General features: G+C 26.6%; 1 protein-coding gene across 1 annotated transcript in view; it reads right to left on the reverse strand.

Annotated features, from left to right (window-relative positions):
* LOC136092382 (uncharacterized) overlaps window positions 1–7,781 on the reverse strand; it is a 35,790-nt gene extending 28,009 nt beyond the window's left edge. Inside the window, exon 1 of the mRNA XM_065820507.1 lies at window positions 7,633–7,781. The gene's annotated coding sequence lies outside the window, so the exon portion shown is untranslated. The remainder of the gene's footprint in view (window positions 1–7,632) is intronic.
* Window positions 7,782–8,117: the final 336 nt, after the last annotated feature.

Here is an 8,117-nt window from a genome sequence, read left to right on the forward strand (position 1 = left end):
AGTGTTTCAAGATTAACATAATGGCGAACTTTGGCCAACATACCATTAGATCTACTTAGTTTCATTGCTAAGTCTTCACAGTGGGATAATAAGGAAAGATTTGAATCAATTTTTATACCAAGATATTTAATTGAGTTAACAGGTTTAATTTTTTTGCCACTTAATCTAAAGTTCATATGTTTATAGATTTTTGTTTTATTTGATTTAAAGATAATAAGTTCAGTTTTATTAGAGTTTAGAAAAAGTTTGTTGGAGCGAAGCCACTGAACTAGATTGGCAAGATCATGGTTAATGTGTTTGTTAATTTTTTTTAAGGATTTATTAATTAGCATTAGGTTAGTGTCATCAGCAAAGTGGTAAACAGTAGCAAACTTAATGGACGTATGAAGATCATTAATATAAAGAAGGAAAAGCAGTGGTCCCAATACTGAACCCTGTGGAACACCATTAGAACATTTTACAAGGGTAGATTTTGAGTCATTAATAGCAACAAATTGTGTTCTATTGTTTAAAATCTATTATTCATTCTCTTAATGAAAGCAAGGCTTCGGGACCTAACAGCATTCCAATACCTATTTTTAAAGCTCTTGCAAATTATATCTCTCCGGCACTTTCTGAACTATATAATCTGTCATTCATCACCGGTGTATTCCCTGATATCTTAAAAACTGCTTCTGCAATCCGAATTAAAAAAAAAAGATTTAAAACTTGAATGTAATAACTACAGACCAATTTTATTATTATTAAATGTCAGCAAACCTTTAGAAAAACTTATGTATTCTTGTATTTACAACTTTTTGAATAGTTCTGCTTGTTTTCATATTCGAAAGTTTGGGTTTTGCTCAAATCACTCCACTTCTCATGCTCTTATTATCATTACTGAAATGATTCGTGGTGCAATTGACAGTAGTTCCTTTTCTTGTGGTGTATTCATAGATCTTCAAAAAGCTTTTGATACGGTTGATCACAATATTCTAATAAAAAATTAAACTACTACGGAAAACGTGGTATTGCTAATCATTGGTTTTCTTCATATATTCTATGATCTAGTAAAGTTTTACAATTGTCTTTTTGTGTTTGACTTTCTCCAAAATAAACTACCGAACTCTTTTTTAGATTTTTTTATTAAAACAAATAAAAGTCACAATCATCACACCAAGAATACTGAAAATAGTAAGCTATACTTTTCATTTTTCAACACAATTAAATATGGTAATTTTTCCATAAAACAAAAATGTATTTCCCAATGGAACCAGTGTATTCCTGCATTAATAAAAGAGTTGTTACGGATTATTTACTGCTAAACAGAATTTCTTTATAATTTTTCTCTTTACCCAAGTGGCCTTTGATATATAACTTCTTTAACGAACAAGAGATTTGATTTTTGCTTTATTTATTATTTGTCTATATTATATTTATTTATTATTGTGTTATTATTGCTACATTTTATGTTATTATCATATTTAATTATCATCTATGATATGTACTTACAATTTATATTGTATTATAAATATTCTTCATATTATTGATACTTTATTATTATTATTTTGTATTATTACTATAACTATTACAATATCATTATTATTTGTTTAACAATCTAGTTATTACAAATATGATTACTGTTTGTTTAGCAATCTTTTTTTTTTTTTCACTCTTACTTATATTTTGTATGTTTTTTAGGTGTCACGCCATTGACTAGTTTGTAACTATATATTACATTTAGTCAATGTGACACCTAACCAAATTCTATTAATTTACGATGAGCATTTGTAAATCTTTATTAATATGGTTGAATAAAAATAAATATATATATATATATACATATATATATATATATATATATATATATATATATATATATATATATATATAAATATATATATACATATATATATATATATATATATATACATATATATATATATATATATATATATATATATATATATATATATATATATATATATATATATATATATATATATATATAATAACAATACGTAACGTAAATTTAGTATTTTCAAAAGATTTGGAGATTTTCCGCCTAAATTGAGTAATTGCATGCTAAGTTGAGTTATTTTTTTAAAAACCAAATAGAATTTTAAGAATTTCTTTTTGAATATCATTAATGAAGATATCTGTTGTGATGAATTTATCCAGCAATTGCAGAGTTTACTGAAAATTAGGGCAATTGATTGAGGGTACAGCTCTTGCTTCAAAAATTGAGTCATAGAAGTTATTAATTTTGAAGTCAAATTAAAAACTCCTCTAAATCTTTTTTTTTCCTCCGAAAACACGATTATTTTAGTTTTTGTCATGAGTTTTCTTATATATATATATTTAAAAAACTTTATTTATATTTATATATATATTTATTTATATTTAAAAAAACTATTTTAATTTTCTTGGAAAATGACACAAGTAATCAGTAAATAAATCATTATAGTTTATGTCTGAGTCTATGTTTTCATCCGATAAAAAATAATTAGTTTGTTAAAAATTGAAGGTGATGATTGAAAATCATTTATTTACTAGACACTTCACACGATTTTACTATTATTTTTATCTCTGGCTATAATTAATACCAAAGTACAAGGATAATAAAGACGTTTTCAGAATAAATTCGTTTTTTGAATTTGGATAACTGGTTCCCAAGTTATGACAATTTATGTTGGGCCCAATAACGTGTTCCCATTTTGGGGTGAATTGGGCCAAGAGTACAAAAAGCTCTGTAAAACCATAAAAATTAATTATAGTTAAAGAAAAAGAGATTTTTCAAACTGTCAGAGTGAACAAATTTATTTACATTTTATAAATGTAAAAAAAATATGTAAAAAATTCAGGACTAACTCACCGATCGAGGCGATTGGCGGGAACAATTAAGGCTCTGTAAAATAATAAAAATTAACTTTAGTTAAAGAACAAGTGCTTTTTCATATTGTCGGAGTAAACAAGCTTATACACATTTATAAAAACCCAAAATATATATCAGAATCTCAGTGATGGTTTGCCCAATTGCCAAAAACGGGGCAATTAGGTAAAAGACAATAAAAATTCTGTAAAAATCAAAAAAATAAACTTTAGTTAAAAAAAGGGGAGTTTTTTATTATTGTAAGAGTAAACTAATTCAAATGCATTTATAAAAATCCAAAATTTCCAGAAAGAAATGTCTTTGTAAACCGTAGAAATGCAATGCCTCGCTTTGTCTAACCACTGTCTGAAACACTCCATGTACTTTCTTCTGGGGCATTTTCAAATTAGTAGTTTTTCCTTTAAATATGAAATGTGGTGGAAAAGAGTTACCAATTGCATTGACACAAGCTATTACTCTGATTGTTTCCCGGTTATCTGATTGACAACATTGTTGATACTTTGCTCTTTTTTTGCAACTATTTTTCAAGGACGTTAATCAAATTGCATCCCAGTCTCATCCACATTTCAAATGTTTTGCGGTTTCTGAAGTAGGTTGTTTTTCATTAACACATTTTTAAGAATGGAAAAATACTTCGACACTTTATAAACATTCATACATTAATGGTTAATAGCTGCTGTACCTTCTGGTTGATGTCAGAAAAATCTTTGTGCCTTTTGCAGATCACACGCCACCATTTTTTTGTAGGAGTTCTATTCTTGAATGCTTTTTATGTTTTAAAGCAAAATTTTCAGCATATAACAACATATTAGAAATTGCAATCGACTAAATCTGATTCCTAAAGCTGCATGATTATATGCAAAATCAATTAACTTCTTTTCTTCTTCTTCATCTAAACTAGTTGGATGTCCAGGTTTGGCTCTCATTTCTGTTACACCAGAAAGTCAAACTTGTAACAAACATCTTAGAATGTTAAAATTTTTCATGCTGCTCTCTGTGAAACTCCATTTTTAACAGCTTAATTGCTGATATCTTCGATTTATCATTCCATAGACGGTGTTTTCTGCGTGTGCTTCTGTTTTTCAATTTTTTGTTGAATTTTCTATTTTTTTAGTTTTATTATTTTTTTTCCATTATAAAGAAAAGTGCAAAAAACACCATGAAAATTTTATTATAAAATAGTTATAACTGTCTAAAAATAAATGTCTTTGTTTCTCTGATTATATCATATACATATATCAAGTAATTTAAATTGGTCATTCTCTCTCTCTCTCTCTCTCTCTCTCTCTCTCTCTCTCTCTCTCTCTCTCTCTCTCTCTCTCTCTCTCTCTCTCTCTCTATATATATATATATATATATATATATATATATATATATATATATATATATATATATATATATATATATATATATATATATATATATATATATATATTATTTAATTAAGTAATTAATTTTAAAAACTATGCATTTCATGCATGGCCAGAATTAAAACTTATCATGGCCAAATATAGGATAATGGAATTATCCTATATCTGAAATGAAAGTATATTATAAGATTGTATACAGAAATATACAAAAAAAAAAAAGAACTATTGAACGTTATACAGAATAACCATATATGCCTACACAGTTTTAACAGTATTATATCTTAATATTAATAGCAATTTAAAAGATTTACAAACGCAAAATGTTAGGATGTAATCAGGAAAACTTTGAAAATTCCAAACATCGAGTTTACAAAATTTAATATTTATCAAATTTCAAAAAAATATTCTTGAAGCAGTTAACGAGTCAATAAGTACTTTAAACTGCATATTTATAAATTATAAAGTCTAAATATTGTATTTTTACTTTAAAGCGATCAATAAAACCCCGAATTAAAGATTTTATTGAAAATCGGCCTGAGAAAGGACGCAGCCAGATCAGTTTATTCTAAATAACCACTGATCTTATTATTAATATATTTTTTATATTATTAATATATTATTAATAATCAAATTATTTTGAGATGAGTGTAAATAACTTTGTAGATTGAACGGAATACCATAATGGCGTCAAGAAAAGTATCAAAAACATAATAATGTTCTTTTTAATTGTTAAGTCCAGATATAAAAAACAAATTAGTATAAAAACACGTAATAAATATTGTTATTTATTAAGCTAAATATTCTTTTTTCACGTGCTAGAACCAAAAAAAAGCAGTTAAAAACAGTATATATACTTGTTAAAAAGTGTAAATAAAATAAACTATAGAGAAAACAACTTGAAAAATCCTCTAGCTACTTTTTTAAGAAACTTTGAAGAATAACCTCCACATGTCAACACTTTTTTAAATTTTTGCCAGTAAAATATAACTGGCAATTATGTTTGAAATTAGATAGCATTAAAATAATTCCCGAAAAAAAAAATTTAATATTTGACAAAAAATTTTTGTCAAATATTAAAACGGCATACTTATCATCTTTTCTGAACTTAATAATTTCTACCTATAATTTTTTCGAACTCAAATAATTTCCTTTGCAAAGTCTTCGTTGATGTAAATACTTGTTCAGCGGTTTTTCCGACTTCGACTAGAAGAATAATTTGTTTGCCATTGTAATTTAATAGTTTTAAAACAATTATTTGCTCTTTTCCTGTTTTTATTGAACCTGATCGGCGCACTCTTTCATTGATATTAAAATAATTCTTTATTAATTTGGAGTTTTTCAGTAAATATGTTTTTAACAATTTTTTTTTAAATCTTCCCAAGATTCACCCGGTACACCACGCGTCGCTCTAAAACAAAATGAGAAAATAGCCTTATAAATAAAGAAGCATTCAACATACTGAGCCAGGCCCGTCTTTAGCTTTTTCTGGCTCCACAGCAAAATAAAGATTGTGGCCTCTCCAACTGCCTCCCTTCCCCCACCTCCCACCCTCTGGCCATCACCATGAGCTACCCCGAAAAAAAGTTCGTACTTGAACACAATTTTTAAATATAGCTTACCTAGTAAATGTTACTGCATTAGACCAAAAACTATCAAGTAAATGTGATTATAATAAACTAATGCGAAGATTAAGCAAGGGACAATCAGATCTTTGTATTTTATATATATTTAACACAATTTAGTTGGGTAAATTGAAACATAGACTTCTCTAAATATGTGTTCCCTTAGGTTTTCACTGTTTTCATTTAGGTTTTATTATTAAATTATTGAGTAGATGAATTAGGTAGCAAAATAATCAGTCTTATCTTCAACGATAATTTGTTTTAGAAATAATATTTTTAATCTAAAGAACGGCTAGAGCGAACAGGTGTTTCTGTCTACTATTAGATCTAAAGCTTTTATTAAAGATGAAAAAAACCTTTCTCCGGCATAATTTTTAAAAGCAGCATCAAGAAACATCCTTAAAATAACATTGACATTAGGGAACGTAAATTTAAGTTTTTTTATCAGATAACCAGATGATTTGGTTTTCTGGTTTCACTGGTATTAATTTTAATCAAAATGTAAACGAAGTAGTATCTAAATTGCAGACATTATTAAATGTTGACATTTGGAAAATAAATGCTCTTAGCGTTTTAGTAGATTTATAAAAGTGTTTGGAAGTGTAATGTGATTGCTACAAAACCCATAATTGTAAAGCAGAAAAAAAATTTAAAACGAAAGAAAAGTAGAACTTAAATTTGCCTTAGCCTTTCAAGTTCAGCTAGAAGTCCTCTCTCACTCTGATTCCTCAATAAACACCAACTTGTCTAGTTGGCGTTTGCTCATTCTTTTTTGTTTCTAGTACTTGTACAGAGTACTTGTGTGTGCCCACTAATATCATTGCTTATTTTTCAAGTTTTTCATAACTTAATATGTTTTTTTCAAGTTTTTCAAAACTATATATAAACCTTCTGTGTAAATAGACAGAAGGTTTATAATTAGTTTTGAGATAGCTAAACAGTTCATTCGCCATTTTAAAATCAATTTCAAAGACTTGAAGCATTTTGTTCACTTTGTTGAACCTTATATAAATGTTATCTACTTTTTTGAAAGTCTACTAGCTTCTATCTTTTTTGAAAATCTACAATTGTGTTCCGTTTATGCCTTTTGTCATTATTCAGCTCTTTTGGTGCTACCTTGAAGTTTAAGCGCATAGTTTATATATACAAATATATAAACACTATATACAACTAGGACCTTAACAAAATAAATTACAAAAACAGTAAAGCAAACGAATTCGCTTTCTTTAACATGCATGCAAAAAAATTTATTGTTATGTTTTTGTATATTGTTATTTTATGCTAAAAAAAAAGATTAAAGATTTAAAAATAGAATATAGGGTAAAGCAGGGCAAGCTGAGCATAGGGGCAATTAATAAATCTTAAAAACAATCCATAATACGACAAAACGACTAATGGATGAAAGTTAGGGAATAAGAATGTTACGCAATGCGTAACAAAATATTTTTATATCGGGCTTCAAAGTTAAAGATGTTGCATAATATAATATTTTTATATTGTTTGACACTTTCTTATTATTTAAGTTTTTCTCTTCTCTTACTTACGTCATTGAAGTGTATAAAATAAAACTTTTATAAATCAAACACAAGCTTAATGTTTGTAAATGTTTTATTCACACAAGTTTCTAACCATGCATATTCAATTTTTTAAAATTGCTCAACTTGCCCTACTTTAGTTGTCTAGCCTTTTCTTTTTTAGTTTTTATAATTAAAAAACTATATCATTAATACGATTTAACAATAAACAATATCATCAAATATAAACTTACTAATATTATAAAAAATCTTCTATTGTTTGATTCTTTACTTTGTAGTTTCTAACAGTTTCTCAACACTCTAATAGATGTTTTTAATAATATGTGGCTTCGAAAAAAGGCGTTTTTTTATTTAAATTCAACGCAGAGCAGGTAATCAGTATAACATTCTTGCTCATAATATCTTTTGTTCATTGATCTTTCTAGATTAGTTACCAGATCTTTTTAGATTAGTTACCAGATCTTTTTAGATTAGTTAATTACTTGTTAAAGTTTATTAAACTTTTTTTAAATATTTTTTAAAAACAAGAAACAACAATACTTTGAATTGTTATTATAAACTTTATTGAGATTTCTGTACCAAAAAAAGAAAAAAGAAAAAAGACAAAAATAGCCTAACAAAAATAGTCAAAACTTTTAACAATAGCATAACATTCAAAATAACACTCAATAGAGGTACATATCAAATGAGACAAGCACATAACTAGCTGTACCCCTTG

This window comes from Hydra vulgaris, chromosome 15, assembly GCF_038396675.1.
Source record: "Hydra vulgaris chromosome 15, alternate assembly HydraT2T_AEP".
In the NCBI taxonomy this organism is placed as follows: domain Eukaryota; kingdom Metazoa; phylum Cnidaria; class Hydrozoa; order Anthoathecata; family Hydridae; genus Hydra; species Hydra vulgaris.